Source organism: Meriones unguiculatus, chromosome 11 (assembly GCF_030254825.1).
Source record: "Meriones unguiculatus strain TT.TT164.6M chromosome 11, Bangor_MerUng_6.1, whole genome shotgun sequence".
NCBI lineage: Eukaryota > Metazoa > Chordata > Mammalia > Rodentia > Muridae > Meriones > Meriones unguiculatus.
In genome coordinates this window covers 31,306,646-31,325,098 of record NC_083359.1, presented here as the reverse complement: position 1 = coordinate 31,325,098, position 18,453 = coordinate 31,306,646, and positions in this window count along the sequence as shown.

Here is an 18,453-nt window from a genome sequence, read left to right as displayed (position 1 = left end):
ATGGTATGTAATCACTCTTTCCGAAAGCGTGCTTATCATTGTTTGTCCCAGTGGATTTGTAAGAGATATTATAAGTATAGTGAAATTCCCCCACCCTTACCTTCAATATTGCTTCCCACTTCTTCAGTTACTCTTGATCACTGATAGTTCAAAAATACAAAATGCACAGTTCCAGAAATATTATGAGTTCCATACTTTTCAGTAAAATGCTGTTCGAGTTATTTTCATGTCCGCTACAGATAGCCTGAGAGGTGAGAACATCAAGCAAGAAAATACCTCCAGAAAATCTTGCTGTAGGCAAGCCTGCAGGGCATTTTATTAATTAGTAAATGATGGGAAAGGACTCAGACCACTGTGGATAGTACGATACCTGAGATAGTGGTGCTGGGTTCTAAAAGAAAGCAGATTGAGCAAGGAATAAGGAGCATGCCATTAAGCAGCAACCCCTCCATGGCCACTGCCTCCAGCTTCCTGCCTGGTTTTTGTGTCTAGAACACATAAACAACCACGACCACCACCATAACAAAATGTTCTGATGATGGTAATACCTATCGTAACAGCTAAACTATCTATGAAAATAAAAAAAAAAAAAAAAAAGAAATGCATGGCAGCTTCAATTTGTTTGAAACAGAACAAAGACACAACCATAATACAGTCTATGTTGGCTTCATGGCTAGGATGGAAGAGGCATTCATTCAGTAGGTGGAAGACAGAAATAGAAAACATGGAGACCAACATACTAAAAGTATTGAGCCTATGTAAAAATATCACTAAGGGGTTCCAGAAATGAGTGACCCCAAGCTGCTTGAATGGTAATGCAAATTCAGATATAGGTCAGGAGTGAAATAAAAAGGTCAAGTTCTGCTGGAAAGCCTTCATCACCTGATGAGGAAGTAGCAGTGGCGCCTATGGAAGAATTCAAAAGATAACAAGAAAAAGGATGCCATGTAATTCAAACTTTCAACAGTAAGAAACTTGGGGCCTCTGAGGGAAAAATGCCTAAAAGAGCTCATTCAGAGAACTGCCCAGAAGAAAGAAACACAGTGAGAAGACGAGCTCACGGCGAGGATTCTGTGTTGCAAGAGACCTAAGGGTGTGGGAGAGAATGGTATTAGCTTTATGGCTAAGTAATTCTTCTATGTCTTATTTATATATTAAAAATGACCATGGAAAAGTATCTATAGTAAAATATATATGAGTTTGTTCCATTTAGAATTGCAGGCATTCAATGGGGAAGTTGGAAATATATCCCGGCATGTGAGTGGGGTAGTATAAACCAAAAATGAAGTGTTAAAAAGTTTTATGAAAACCTACGATATGAATGAATTAATCTAAATGAATTGGATAAATGTAATAAAATGACATTTTATGTATTCCTTCAAAACTATGATGGGTATTTGTCAAAACAGAAAATGAAAGCATACATAAACAAGGAATTTAAAATGGATGATGTTGATATTTACAGGACACACCATTGGACTGGCAAGTGGAGATGTTTGAAAAGCTAAGTGAAATGATTCTCACTCTCTTGGTATTTTCACCACAGACAACAGAACACTTGAGTATCTGCCACTGTAACCAATGCAATGCATGCATTACTTCTCTTCATTTCCAGATAAAGACTTCCTGATTACTGCCTTTTCACTGGGAGGACCTCAGTCAGAAGTACTGAAGGAGAGGCTATCAAGAGTTGCACCATGGTTAGATAGAAATCTAGGCAGCATGATCTAAATTTTGAGTAGTCACAATGCAGTTTTAGTTCTCACATAATTGACAACTGGCCTGTCTTCACCTAATTGTGGATCCCACAAGAGCAGTGAGAACCCACTGTTCCCAAAAAGAGAAATAAAGGGTCATGATAACCTCCAAGTTTGCAACTTTTCAATACAGTTTCCAGGTATGGAATCCTCTTGAAATCATGCCATAATCCGTGGTACTCACTGACCTTTCAAGTATTATCAATTCCATAGAAATGTGATTCTAAATACTCTATAACATTACAGTTTGGAGTGGGGTATACTTCTATTCTATTCTAGTATAACATTGTTTTACAATAGCAAAAATAAGGATTTTAATAACACCATGAGATATCATTTTGCAGAATCTGCAAGAGCCTTACTTTGGTTACAAGGTAAAAGAGTGTGAGCAGGCATTTTAATAAAATTTACTTCTGCTAGTATATCAACTTGAAATGCTTACCTTAATGAGAATAGAACACACAAATTATGAATATTATAAAATATTTTTAAAATTCACATTCATTTCTTTAAACAGAAGATACTAGCCCTATCAAAGTTTAAAATATCCTTAATCTTATTTGGTTTAGCTTTGAAGCAACAATGAAAGAAAATTCTAGATTTTGCTAAGATTTGTTTATTTATTTACTTAATTTTGATCTAAAATATTGAACAAATAATATAAATATCAAGAATCTTTTATTTTCCTTTAAACTTTACTCTTGTTTTATTTGGTTTTGTTTTAGATAGGATCTCACTCTGTAGTCCAGGGTGGCCTGAATCTTACAAAGCTCATGATTTTTCATCATGAAGACCAGGGTAGCCTAAAACTCATAATGATCTTCTCTTCTCTCCTTCCTCAACTGCATTAGCATTTTCTTACAGACATGAGCTTCTAGGTATGACTCAGGTGCATTCCTTTGTCAATATTACTCTCTATATTATCTTAGACTCCTTATAACTTATTATAGACTTTGGAGGGAAATATTGAAAATAAGCAATTCTCTAGCATTCAGACGGTAGGTCAAGAATGAGATCTACTTTTCCATTTTTCTAAAACCAATATGAAATGTGCTGAATTCCTTAGAGAAAAAAAAAATAAATGCATAAAAGCAAGGGCTATTACATCCCTAAGCACATAATTTACCTTACAAATGTAAGCATACACATATTCCCCATCCTATGGGAATGAATGAGAACAGATACACTAGGGAATTCTGTTTCATTTCAGCTGAGAAGCAGGATATTGCTATGTATTAAAATTATTCACTACAGAAATAAACTGTCTCCAAACAGGACTCGTAATGCACATAGCCCTCCAACTCTGAGCTGAGGAAAGCATTTCAAGTTTACATTTTATCAGACATAACGGTGCCGCCATTTGTTCTTTGCAGCACGCATTAGCAAGTTATTGAACAGAAATTTTTGAAAAGAAGAATAAAGTAATTCTTATGATGTCTATTGGCTTCACAGACATATATTTTATTTATTTGTTTACTTATTTTATGTATTACCTCCACGGCCCATCTCAAAGCCTTGCGTTGTTAATGCTTTCCGTTTTTATACTGCAAAGCTACCTAGCCATCTACTTCTTGGCTGTCAATCATAACCCCAAGCTCAAATATCGAGTTACATAAAGGAACATCATGTTCCTTGCTGTTTACCTAAAATGAATATTAACACGCAAATCTTTTCGGATGGAAGTAAATACAACAGGTTTTATAATATGTGATTTACAGAGTGCTGATACACACGTGAAGAAGTGTCCTTGAAAAGAAATCTATGGATGTGAAATCCTTCAAAGAGTTGCTGACTGTCTCTTCTATTGTCTATGAGTTAAAAACAATAGAATAAAAATAAATAAATTTAAATGCCAACTCAAAATTATCTGGGGTATATTATATTAAAGATCCATTAACAATTTCTTACAGAATAACCTTTAATCTTAACAGCAAGCCAACAGTCATTGATTCTTATTTAGAAAAATAATTTACAGAAATAAAATGACAATTGAAGTGCATTAGGTGACTTGTCTGAAGTCACATGGCTTTTAAGCATAGGACTTATGATCTAAATTTGACGCTGGCTTCAAACCCTAAGCTCTTAATATATTTTATTTTAGTCAACCATGCATGAAAATTAAATAACCATTTTAATTACCTACTAAGTGTTCTGAGCCATGCTGAGAGCTGTTGTAAGCGGAAAAAGGAATAGTTCCTAGTTACTGCTCTTTAAACACAGCACAGTTATTTAAAAATAGGTGTAATGTATATGGTTAACTTTAAAACTGAGCAAGAACTATAAAACTACTTAAAATGGTTCACAGATCATAGCAGCTTACCAACTAGGAGAAGGTGTAAAATTATAAGTGACCATGTAAAGTCTCAAGTGTAAAGTAGGTTAGTAGTACTTGTAAGAATTATAATATAAAATACATTTAGTGATTAACTGAGTTACTGCTCAGCTAATTATCAAGGAATACCTCTATTAGCCAGTGTTTTCTGATTCATTTTGAAGTATTATTGGGGACTGTCACCCACCATCTATGCCTGTTTCCAATCAAGGCTATACGTTAGGAAAAGTGCGTTTTCTTTCTAACTCATTTCAGAGTCAGCTTTTACTTTTGTCTTCTAAGTTTAGCAGGGTTTTCGGAGTGTTCAACAAGAGCATTAACTGTGCTCTTTAGTAGGTTTTATCATTAACAAAATGTCTAAAGCAGAAACCTGGAGGAAGGATAGGAAATCTGTAGTCTCTTCTGCGTATGCTTTTAAATATGAGAATTATTCAACTTCTGATCAAAGAAAATGTGGTTAAAGTACAAAACCAAAGCTGTGTGACACACACAAGATAGAGACAGAGACAGAGATACAAAGAGAGAGAGAGAGGGTGAGAGAGAAGAAATTAAAGCTGAACTTTATGATTGAGAGGTGAGATTTTCAGAAATGTAGAGATTTGAACGCCAAAGGACCAATGGATGTCAAATGCTCCGAAAAAGATAAAAATGGGCTAAGAGAAATGTGAGGGTACTGGGAAGATTCCCTATACTTAAATAGTCATACTCTTTTGAGTTTATCATATTGAGAAATGACTACAACAAAATATTTACATTTTTAATAATTTATTTCCATTTATTCACTTTGTATCCCTGCTGTAGCCCCCTTCCTCATCTCCTGCTGGTCCCACCCTCTTTCCCTCTTCTCCCCCTATTTTCCTCCTATACTCCACTGATAGGGGAGGTTCTCATCCCCTAGTATTTTATGCTAGCCTATCAGGTCTCATCAAGACTAGCTGCAACTATTGCCTCTGTGGCCTGGCAAGGTTGCACCTTCCAGGGAAAGGTGATCAAAGAGCTGGCCACTGAGTCCAGATCAGAGACAGCCCTTACTCCCTAGTGAGACCGTACATGGAGACTGAGGTGCCTATGGGCTACATCTGAGAAAGGGTTCTAGGTAGGTCCTTTCTGTGCATGGTCCTTTGTTGGAGTATCAGTCTCTCCAAGACCCCTGGGCCCTGACTTTTTGGCTCTGTTGGTCTCCTTGTGGAGCTCCTGTCTCCTCTATATCTTTCTGTCTCTCTCTTCTTCCATAAGATTCCCTGCACTCTGCCCAAAGTTTGGTTATGAGTCTCATCATCTACTTAAGTGCCCTGCTAGGCAGATTATTTCAGAGACATTCTGAGGTAGGCTTCCGCCTTGTTGCCTGTCTTTGCTCGCTTCTGATGTCTAACCTGTTTGCCCTTCTGAATAAGGTGGCAGCTTTATTTGTAATAGCCAGAATCTGAAAACAACCTAGATGTCCCTCAACCAAGGAATGGGTGCACAATAGAATACTACTCAGCAATTAAAACAAGAAAAATCATGAAATTTAAAGGCAAATGGATGGAAATAGAAAAGATGATCCTGAGTGAGGTATCCCACAAGCAGAAAGACAGATATGGTGTATACTCAGTTATAAGTGGATATTAGCCATGTAAGATAGGATAAATATACTAAAATCTATACTCCTAAAGAAGCTACTAAATAACAAGGAGGACTCTAGGGAAGATGTTTAATATTTAGATATTTTAATGAGGTTACATTTTATTTTAAAAGGAAACACTGAAGCTAAACCTAAATATATTGGTAGCAGTTTAAAATATATATCTACCTATCGGAAGGAAAAACATGGAGTTGAGTAATCAGTAAATACTAATACTCAAACCAAGGACCGTACATGGAGATAAGCTAGAACCACTGCATAGATGTAGCCCATGGCAGCAAAGTCTCTAAGTGTGTGTCCTAGTAAGGGGAACAGGGACTGCCTCTGACATGAACACAGTGACTGGTTCTTTGGTCATCCACACCTGATGGGGGAGCAGCCTTACCAGGCCACAGAAGAAGACAATACAGCCAGTCCTGATGAGACCTGATAAGCTAGGGTCAGATGGAAGGGGAGGAGGACCTCCCCTATCAGTGAACTTGGGGACCCCTGTTGGGAGGAGATGAGGAAGGAGGGGATGAGGGAGGGGCTACAGCTGGGATACAAAGTGAATAAACTGTAATTTATAATAGATAGATAGATAGATAGATAGATAGATAGACAGATTTTTTAAAAACAGCTAACAAATGAATGATCATCTGAAACAGTCAAGAGATGGGCCTTTTATACATTAAAGACAACTGTCTGCTGGAAATTTTATATATATGCATACATATATATTTATAATTTATCCAAGCTCACATATGAAAGCCAATCACTTTCAATCACTTTTTCCATGTGACCTGAGAAGATGCAGGTCTTCAACCAGAGATGCAGTCTTCAACCAGAGATGCCTTCAATCCAGCGGATATATTTAGCAAATCAAATTACAAAATGTTCTGTTGAATTTTAATTTCATGTAAACAGCAATAATTTTTAATTATAATAATAGCCATGACTTCTGCATTCTTTATTTGGTGTTTATAAATCATAGCAATATTGCATAATGACAATTACTGCTGATCTGACTTACAAATTTAAATGGTTATCCTCTCTAATTCATCTGGGGACTATAGAATCTAATTCTTAGTTGATACTGACTTTAATTTTTCTCACTATTCTATTGTTGTCACTTCAGATAATCTTTGATAGTAGGTTGCAAAAACATTGTTATTTACAGAGGCCAAGATTATGAAAAGTATTAAAATTAATTTTTTATTAATTACAATTTATTCATTTTGTGTCCCCACTATAGCCCCTTCCATCATCCCCTCTGAATCACGTCCTCATTCCCTCTTTTACTCTTTTGCTCCTCCCCCATTCCACAGATAGGGGTGGTCTTCCTCCCCTTCCATCTGACCTTAATTTGATGGGAAATTTAGAAGCCTGTTTTACAGTTCTATTTCACATTGATTGACCACATGGGAAAACTGAATACAGACATTCAGAACAAGGAGTGATTTGAATGTTCACCAATCATAAGAGCATATGAAAGCAAGTTTTAGTGACATAAGTAAAAATATTATTGTAATTGCCTTCCCAAATAAATAAAAGAAATTAATTAACAATAAGTAGATTTAGAAATGAGATGAAGTGTCATTATTTAACAGGAACATAATGGAAACTACATTTGAAATATTGTACACAGACAAAACACATATAAAATATTTTATTTATAAATATTAACTAATTCAGTGTTTCCTCATCAGATAATCAAAATACTAATGAAATGCATTACTTTTCTTGCATAAAATGTTAAAAGTTTCAATGTAATTTTAGCACTGACTTCATAACTAAATGTGAACTGTATCTCATTTAAAGTATTCAAAATTTTTCTAATAATTTTTTTAATACGACCATTTTCCGCAATGGTTATATCAACTTGTCCTTCTTTATTCTAAGAAAAAGAGGTAAGAATAAAAGTGTATGTCAGCAGTCAAACATGCTTGTTACAATTTAATGTTACTTCATTAGTGTGAAAATTTTCACGTATTTTACTGCTAAAAACAAATACATTCTGGTTAAAATAAAATAGGCATGATCTTCAATGTCTAGCTAAGCACAAATATTGAAGTATTAGCATTATGGAAAGGCCATCCCTCACAGTCTCCCTTGTGCCAGGGGCCTTACTGTAAAGAACATAAAAATATTGGGAATTAGAGTCTAATATTAAACTATGAAAAGAATTATCCATTGTGGAGCAAAGCATTCTATATTAAGACTTTAAGTTTACATTCATACTAAAAATGAACATTTTAGGTGTACAGATTTTAGTGTGTTTATCCTATATTACATGTCTAATATTCACTTATGAATGAGTATATACCGTGTGTGTACACTAAAGTAGCTAAGCAAGAAGGAGGACCTTGGGTAAGATAATCAATCCTCACTCAGAAAGACAAACAGGATGGACATTGGAAGAAGGAGAAAACAGGAAACAAACAGGAGCCTACCACAGAAGGCCTCTGAAAGACTCTACCAAGCAGTATATCAAAGCAGATGCTGACACTCATAATCAAACTTTGGGCAGAGTGCAGGGAATCTTAGGAAAGAAGGGGGAGATAGTAAGACCTGGAGAGGACAAGTGCTCCACAAGGAGAGCAACAGAGCCAAAAATCTGGGAACAAGGGTTTTTCTGAGACTGATACTCCAACCAAGGACCATTCATGGATATTACCTAAACCCCTGATCAGATGTAGTCCATGCAGCTCAGTATCCAAGCGGGTTCCCTAGTAAGGGGAACAGAGATTGACTATGACATGAACTCAGTGGCTGGCTGTTTGATCACCTTCCCCCTATCGGGGGAGCAGCCTTGCCAGGCCACAGAGGAGGACAATGCAACCAGTCCTGATTTGACATGATAAGCTAGGGTCAGATGGAAGGGGAGGAGGACCTACCCTATCAGTGACTAGGAGTGGAGCATGGGAAGAGATGAGGGAAGGAGGGTGTGATGGGGAGGGAATGAGAGAGGGGGCTACAGCTGGGATAAAAAAAAATGAACAAACAGTAATTAATATTTAAAAAAATAAGAATTTAATTAAAAAATCACTTATTGGAATGAGAAGTACTTTATCAGGAATGTTCATGCTGCACAGTTATGAGAACCTGTTTGATCCTGGAACTTCTATAAAGATGCCTTGGAATGCCAGTGTACTCTTCTAATTTCAGTGTTGAAGAGGTATAGACAAGGCTATGCCTGGGGCTTTCTTTTCAGTCCGTTTCACCAAACAGGTAAGTTTCAGTCCAACTAAGAGGACCAAGGAACAACACTAATAATGTTTGAAAATGCCAAAGTGAACTAATTTATCTATGTGTCCTAGAACTGTAATATATAGACATGTACATGAATAGACACACTCACATATACTTTTCCTTTCAAATGGAGTTACACCATTCAGAGTGATAACCCTCCCCTCTCTAAGAGTCAAAGTCTATGCAACAATTGTGGGCAATGGTTGTATTCACACCAAATATTGGAAGCAAATTTCACTAAGCAGTAACAGATACAGAGATAGCAACCTCATCAGTTTATTACAGAACCATTCTCAAAAGATCAAATATGGAAACAAATCAGCTTTTAACAGATGAATGAAAAGTAATGGTGAGAGTTTGCTTAGTGAATGAGGACTCTAGCTACCAAACCTCCTGACTGTGAGTTCATTCTAGAACTCACAAAGTGGAAAAAAAGTAACTAACTCTTACAATTTGTCCTCTGCTGTACACACACACACACACACACACACACACACACACACACACCATAGCATTCATATATCACCCCCACACTTAAACAAAAATTAATAAGTTAAAGTTGTAATGGTATTTTTAGGTGGAGAGATGTGTGTATAAGAATGGAATACTGCAGAGAGATTAAAATAGGAGAGATGTTGACATTTGAACAGTGACTGAAAGAATAAAAATAGTTAAGGGAACTTAGCCAAATATAGAAAAGGAGGCATTGTGTGGTGTTAATTATCTAGAACCTTAAACACTTGAAGTCATAGAAAGCCTGAAAGGGTGATTACCTGGGACAGGATGCTAGGATAAATAAGGAACCATTGATCACAAAATAAAAGCTTCAGTTCTTCCGAATAAATGTTCTGGACACATGATGCCAAGCTATACTTAACTACACTAATCAAGCCTACGATGTGTCCCTGATAACTAGCTCACATGGGAGTGGAAGTTCCCAAGCCGACAGCCCAGGGAATAAACAAGCAAGCACTAGTCCTTTTAGTGTGATAACTATGAAACACAATGACCACGGAGGCAAGATACTTCTAACAATGCAACAGTATCATTTACATCGTTGGGGTTACCTTCAGTTGTCTAATTGCAGTTAAGGCATGATAAATAAGAAGGAATTTATGCCTGATACTGCAAACCTAGTCTACTATTCATGAATGGTGAAGACTTGAGATATATAAAACCTACAACTTCTACATTCCTAAACATGTATTATGTCTAACCATATTCTTGACGCAATCCAGGACTGGTCACAAACTCAGAGAACCACTGACAGCAGGGTACTCAGCTCTATCGACAGCAAAACTCCTAGATCCAATCCTCTGAGAATATTATGGAAAGGGAGGCAGAGGGATTTTAAGAGCCAGAGGACCAGGGTAACAATAGAGATAATCCACAGAAGTTAGGAGGAGGGCTTGGGCGCAGAGGAAATGGAACACTGGGAGGGTGGAGAAGAATATGCTAATGGGGATTGAAGATGATCAAAGTATGTTATCTGTTAGGAATATTGGAATGAAATCCATTCGTTTGTACGGTTAATAACTGCCACTAAAATGAAAATAATTAATGTGACAAGTAAACGAGGATTGACAATCAAGGTTTACTTCTGGCCTAAACACACACACACACACACACACACACACACACACACACACACCCTGGCACACTCCACTTACATGCGACCCCTACATATGCATAGCCATGGAAAAATTGTCTATTAATGAATTAAGTCAATATCAGATTCACAGAATACAAACAGAAAGACTCAACCAGGGATTCAGAAATCTCTAAAACTTGGACAATGAGTAAAATGTCATTGTGTTACTAAATGTAATTAAACAGAGTGCCTAGAAACTGCCACACTGACGTTTGCATCTTGTGTCAGGTGGGGTTGTACATTTTTGGAAGACTTCTTCGTGAATTGTCCATAAATTTTTTGTTGATGATTGCTGCAAAACAGTGAATTGGGATTAAAAATCTTTACTAGAGAGGTAAGGGATTGATAAATACTTCCCTTGAAATGTTAAATGAATAGATATTTCAATATTCAAATATGCAAACCACAAGACTACCAAAATCCAAAACATCATCTAGAGGAGCAAAACAATTGTTAACTAAATCCTAAGAAATACCATAAAACAGAAATATATATCAGTCATGGTAAAAGTAAAGCACAAAAAGTAGATAAACCTAAAAATACCTTCCATTCCTCAGTAAACAATTGTGGGGAGATAGAAAATTCTATGAAAATTCCTGGTGATAAAATACTCAAACAATAAAAAATACTGAGGAAGGCTGTATTTTTAAGAATGTAAATGAAACAATATTGCAAAGGAGAAAAAAGTTATTTATCATGCACAATAAAAATATTCAAATTACAATAAAATGATTGGGTCATTGTGTTGCACAAAATTACAACGAGTCACATGTCAGATGCTGGTCAGATTGCATGTGAGCCCAATTCTAATATAGATCCGGAAACAACAACAAAAACTGGGATTAGCACTTTGAAAGATATTACTTTGAAAAATTAAATGTATGCTTACTCTAAGATTCAAAAAACAGCGTCATTGTGTCATACTAAAGCAGTTTTCTTTTTAGTCTATGAGAAATTCCCTTTCCTAGTGTTATTTTTGCTCTTCATAAATAAAATTCCCCATCACAGATACCTGTTTTTCTGCCTCTGCTTTTCTTAGTTCCCATCTCCTCTTTACTCCTACTTTTTGTCTTTTTTTTTTCTCTTCTCTGTACACAAAGCATGTCTGTTCAAACAGCTTAGTCATACAAGAAGCACGCATTCATCATTCAACAAATGCTTATTAAGTAGTCAGGTTTTAAGAGCACAGCAGAGAACCAGATAAGCACCTCTCCTACCATGAGCTTTTGTTTTTGAGAAAGTGACTAACCCAGTGTTGTTCAGACTGACAATAGAAAAGCAGGTGCTGACTTTTCCTAAGAAGCAAATCAGCCCGGCAAACCACTCCTCTGAGGGAACATATGAAATGATGAAAATGGGAGCAGCTACTAAATACTTGAAATATGTAATTGAACATTTGCCCCTTTAGGATATGAGTTTTTCATTGGGTACGATGAAAATACAATTTTATATAATGTGTAATAAAATATTTTATGTCTTTATATACATATATCTATGATTTCTCAGTTCAGTACAAAACAATTCATCATGTTCATCAATATTTTGTGATGGTGAGACCAAACCTACAGTCTTGCAAATATTGGACAACTGTTTTACTGCTGAAATATATCCTTTGATTCATTATTTTATCACCAAATTTGAAGCCAAGTTTGACTTCACTCCTCATAGGGCTTTTGCTATACTTAATGAACACACCTGGACAGTATCCTTTTGTATTGCTAAGACGATGATGCTTCACCAGGGCTTGAGCTGGGTGTCCATTGCCTCATTCCCCATTCTCTTCTTGCACAAAAGTCTGCCTATCTCTTTGTCTTTTCCTGTATTGACTGATTGAAGGACGTGGACATTATTCTAACAGAATCTCTGTGACACTTACACAGACCTTGAGAATTGAAGACAGGTGATAAATCATGGCTCGAGAACAGAAAATTCTACTTGATGTAAATAAAATGATAGAACGTCACATTTGAACTTTTTTATTATTAATAAGAATTGTGAAAATGCCTGTGGAAAACATAATTAAAGTTTTATTTTATAACAGTGATTTTTATAAATAAATTTCTGAAAGTCTGATCAGTTATGGAGATAGGGGTTGCTATTATATTTTAAACCAATAGATGATTTTTCTATTGGTTTAAAATTTTCTAAAATTTTTAGGAAGCAGATATTCATGTATATACATGTTTATGGATGAGACTAGGTATTTTTTTCTCTGCAAAGAATAAAAATTTACTCTTTATTATTGGCTGTATTTGAAAATAAAACAGAGCTAAATGAAAACCACCCACAAAAAGAAAGGAGGTTTTATATTTGTAGTAATCTTTGAGATTTTATACATTGTATTTTGATAATAATCATCTTTCCCCCTTTCTTCCCAGACGCCTTCTCCAATCTCTACCCAACCAAAAGTGAGTCTGTATCTTAAAAAGAAAGGATAAATCTCAGCAACAATTGGTTACTTCCCATTAATGCTGCCTGTATAATCTCAGGTATGAGCCATCTACGGAAAACTGTAAGACCTACCAGAGTCTACACTCTTAAAGAAAGCTAACTGCTCATCTTCCAGAAGGCCTCAGTTGCCAAATACTCTTCATCTAAGGGTTGATCTTCCTTACCACTTACCTGGTTCCATGCTGGGATCTTTATCTGGCTTGAGCTTCTACTGGTTTGGGGCATGATGTCAAAATTACTGTGAATTCATATGTGCGAATGCCTTATTTTATCCAGAAAACACTGACTCCTTGAAGTTTTCCACTACCTCTGGCTCTGAGAGTTTGTTTGTTTCCTCTTCCGTAAGAATCACTGAGACTTGGGAAGGAGAGTGTCTTTATGGTTTTATTTTTCATAATATCTTTCAATGAGGTGTAGTATCTTCCCAGGCTATAATAATAACTATATGTGTATATTTATGTATATATATATATAATTATTATTATTTTGGTTTTCCAAGACAGGGTTTTTCTGTGTAGGCTTGGCTGTCAAGGACTTGCTTTGTAGACTAGTCTGGTCTGGAACTCACAAAGATCCACCTGCCTCCGCCTCCCCTATTGCTGGAATTGCAGGTGTGTGTCCTTGCACCCGGCGCTTTCTAGCGTTTATGCTTTGGCTTCATCACTGCTCACCATTTTAAGAAAAAATGCACCACAAAACTTTTATGGCTTTTGAAAAAGTAATTCCTGTGTTTTCATTTGTATTAACTAATAATGATGTTTTGATGCATATATGTTTTCAAAATTTTCTTTCTGGTATGTTCACCTTTCCTTTCATTATTGACCCTAGTGCTGCAAGTATGCAAAGGCTAATGGGGGCTGCTTATGTTTAGAAGTATTGAGATGCCACAAGTTGTCATATCAATATATAATAATTATTAACTTCTCATTTATTATTAAAATATTTTAGCTTCATATTTATTTCACACTGACTTTTATTTGGTTATAATTTTAGCTTCTGCTCTCATCTGATTATCATTTTGCTATACTATATGAATGAGAATTATATTACTGTCCCTTTCCCAAAACAACATTCAGCCTTATTTATTGGTTATAATAGTTCTGCTTTAAACAAATATTTTCTGGTAACTTCTCCATTCCAAATGCACTGAATTCATAGACTGAGCACACCCATAGATTTCTGTTTTTTAATCAGTTCTACTTAGGTATTATTTTAGAGCCCAATGGGTAATGTATTATATGGTTAGAATGTTTCATTGTATTTTAACCATTCTTTAAATATATTCGAAAATTTGTTTTAAAACACATTTGTAGTCAACTAAACTAAATTCTTTTATACTACACTGCTCTGTTTTTATAGGGTGGTTTGGGAAGTTAATATTTTAGATCATTTGGGGATTTTTTTTAGTTATCTCTATTAAATTTTATATTAACTTATTATAACTAAGGGTTATAAGCAAATAAAACCCCTTATTTAGGTAATTACTAAAATAATTTCTATTACCATAAAATAACATATAGCCATAATAATAAAATCTTTTTCAAAAAGGATTCGCTAAGTTGGATTTCAGCTGTCTTCAACACAGAGTTGTTTTGTGTGTGTGTGTTTTGTTTGTTTTTAACATTTATTTCAACAGATACAGTTACTTCAAAGGCATATGACTGGAAGTCCGTGTTAAGTGCCGTAATGTCCTGGTGCTTGTTCCCAGAATGCTTTTAAAGCTACAAATCTCCAATATCTCCTAAATATAATGCCTATCTGAAGGTACATGGGGGAGATGAGGAAAATTAAAAGCTCATAAAATAAAATGAGACAACTGTTATGTTGTATCAGCCACTGTTTCATAGACTATTCACTAAAATAATGAAAAGCCAAGTGGCGGGGCTGCTAGGGAAAGGCAGTGTGGAAGAAGGAGGAAAACAACAGTGAAGAGCAGGCATGTTTTGAATCACAGCTCATAGGAGGCCATTTCCCATCCTTTCTGTATCTCTCACATATCTACACTCAAAAAAGTGGGAAGGCAAAAACATTACAAAATCCTGATAGGTAAATGTTTTAGTCTAACAAAGAGCGTTGCATTTAAATATAATGGTGTTTACTTTGGGTGAAACTGAAACATTTGTAAAGCTTTCTTTGTGCTGTTTCTAATCTATAATTTAACATATTTGTTCCACTAGAACAAACATTTGCTGCATGTCATGGAAATGGCTTTGAAAAGTGTGTCAGCAAGATCACCTCTGAACACAGTCCTGCTACAAGGCAGCACCTGTATGCTAAGCTTACAGAACCACCCCCAAACTGGCAGTGTTTCCACCTAGCCAGAATCTCAGCCATAGCTCTATATTTATATTCGCTGTCCTTTTGTCTGATCGTAAGACCTGCCTCAGACGCTTGCTTGCACAACCAAAGGACATTAATCACACCAATCTCCATGCCGATTTCTTTGGAGTTGTTGCTTATGATCTATCCTGTGAATAGCTTTTACTCCCGACCTTTCTGGTCAATAAGATGGATAACAAAGAAGGCAAAAGCCTCTACTTCACATCTTCATAGAAACTGCCACCTCCTAGAGTAGTTAAAATAAATAATTATTTTAGTGTTGCCCATTGCCTCCTGCTAGTGATAGTGGATGCCTGTGGGAGGGACCTGAACTCTATATTTTTACTTTTGATGTTTGGTCTTGTTTGGGGGATGCTCTTTTGATAAGCTTTCCAAAGCCCCCTACTATGAGTGTCAAATTAAGTACCTTTATGAATATGCATGAACAAAACCCTCCTATATTCATTTTGGTGGCTACTCACTGTTCTGGGTTGCCCTGGAAGCCATTCCAAATGGTTTTGATTTTGCGTTTGAGATTCTTAATGGTAGTAATTATCTGCTGCAGCCATGCAGTACCAAATATGATGCGTGTTAGAGATACTTTAAAAATAATGATAAAAACGACTAAAGATGCTAATTCCCACATTTTAGTTCCTACAGGGCAATTAGCCCCTAGTAATGATGTTTATATTTATATGCAAATGTTCCAGGAAAAAAATGAATCTTAACAGAAACTTCATATCAATACTATTGGGAGATGAGAGCATTCCATCTGTCTGTAGAAAACGCCTGCCATTAGCTGAACATGGAGTCTATTCCCGTAATAGAAACTATTTAATCTTAAGTAATTCATTCTTCATCTTGTGTTATTTTCCCTTCCTTCTGTTCTTTTATTAAGACTCTTAACTAACATACAGTGTGGATAGCTCTCCAGGGCTGATGCTTAGGTGCCTCGCCACATTTTCTTCCGAGTATCATCTGTTCTTTGAATTATTGCCTAATATCATTACCATGTCTCATTTTTGAGTAATAATTGAGCAACCAAATCAGTCTTCGTGGGGGGTACTTGCTGGTTAATAGCTTCTGTTTTGGGTATTCCAACACGAGAAATAACAGAACCATAATGAAAAGAAAAAGTTCTGCATTTCAGATGTAGGTTGCGATTAGCTTTCTGCTAATAAGAGAGAAAGAGAGTGAGGAAAAGAAAGGAAAGCAAAGCTAAAAGCACCCATATATATAAAGATAAAGAAAGTTTAATATGGCTCATGTGTTCCTTACATAGATTCAGTTGGAGAAATAGAAGAATTTGAGACTAGAATCGAGCTCATTTTTTTTGTAGGACATTCTATACCAAGACAATTTTAACATGGAAGAACTTCTCACCACTGCCCTTTCCATTTTGCATTCCCTTTGATTCTGCAAGGCATTTAAAACTATTTATTGGCAAGTAGGTTATTTAAGTAGCATCACTGGAGATACATATTGTAGAAGAATAAAGGGAACATCCATTACTTCATTTAAGAACTGTTACTGGTTATTTGCTTCAGAGCACAGTAAAAAAATAATTTCTTTGTAGGTACTAGAAATAGAGAGTTACTAAATCTGTGTTCTATTAAATGTAACTCAATTATGAGCTGATCAGAGCATTATGGAGGTCTGCCCAATGCTACGAAAGCACTTAAGGTTTCCAATTTTATTTAAGACAGCAAGAAAAGAGAGCAAAGCCACAGAGTAAGAATACTGTATCATATTTGTTCTAGGCCCACAGTAAATATCCTCATAGAAATAACAATGCCCAAGGGTACGAGTAGGCTTGCGGAAAGTATTTCATTTAACCACATCTAGGTATGGGGCAATAATTTACAGTCTGCATGATTAAGAAAAATTAAAAAAAAAAAAACTTACTTTGACTCATTTTCCCATTTAACCTAGAACAAACAAGGAAGTGAGCTGCCCCAAAATTCCTAAATAAGGACCATATACCTCCAATAACACCATCTTTCAAAAGACAGATGTTTGCTGTCACTCACTGTCAGAGGCTGGGATGAAGGAGTCTGAGAAAGGAGAATTTCAGCACCTTGACAGTGGGAAATCTCATTAGAAACTCTTGAGATTTATCTGTCACTCTGACAGAATAATTTGATTTTAAATTTCATCACCGCTAGCCCTAATTTTTAAAATTAAATAGGAGAAAGTGACTTATCATCCCCCCCCAACAATGAGTAATAGAATCATATAAATCAAAATCAAGAATTACATTAATCAGAAATCACAGGAAAAAAATTTTAAAAAATTTTAGGGTTTGGGGGAAATTGAAAAGCCTTCTCTCCATCCCTCAACTTGCATCCAGCCCTCATAGAACTGGGCTGTAGATGAGTCAAGAGGTTCCTGGGAGGCTCCAGTTAGAAAGTCTGAAGTTCCTCTATCAATATAAAATTGTAATAGTCCTCACACTGTCTAACCTTCTTCAGGGAACAGCAAAGACAAACCCCACAGGTAAGTGCTATATCGCATAATTATCCCTACCATGCCTGGATCTGAGTTTTGCAGACAGGATGCAAAACATCCTCAAACGTCATACACGCATTCTCATTCTAGGGGACTTTTTACAAATCCATCCCTCTGCCTTCCCTTTTCCCAACAAATGCGCAATTCAACAATTTCATGTGACTGATAGCTGCACTCTCAGAAGCCGGCGGACCTGAAGGTGGCCGCTTGCCTTTCCTACCACTTGTCTGTGGAGCAACTCATGTATCCTCTGTTCCACAGTGATAATCGAACGACTCATTAAAAAGGAAAGAACCACATCCAGGGCCAAGAGGAACAGAAAGCAGCCACATGTGTGGAGAAGAGCTCCCGGCATCTCTGGGTGGCTCGCTTCACACATTTTCCCCGTATTAAATTTTCTCAAAGAGAAATGAGGACTTAATGTCAACTCGCTTGTTAGGGAGCCAGGATCAAGAAAGGTCAAGAGAAGAGCGTTTTAATACGAAGTTAGGGAGTCAGGGGTGCTCAGACTTTTAGCCCCTTCACTTAGCAGAACCAACTCTGATTGGTTCATCTTCTGACAGGTGCCTCCTGAACTGAC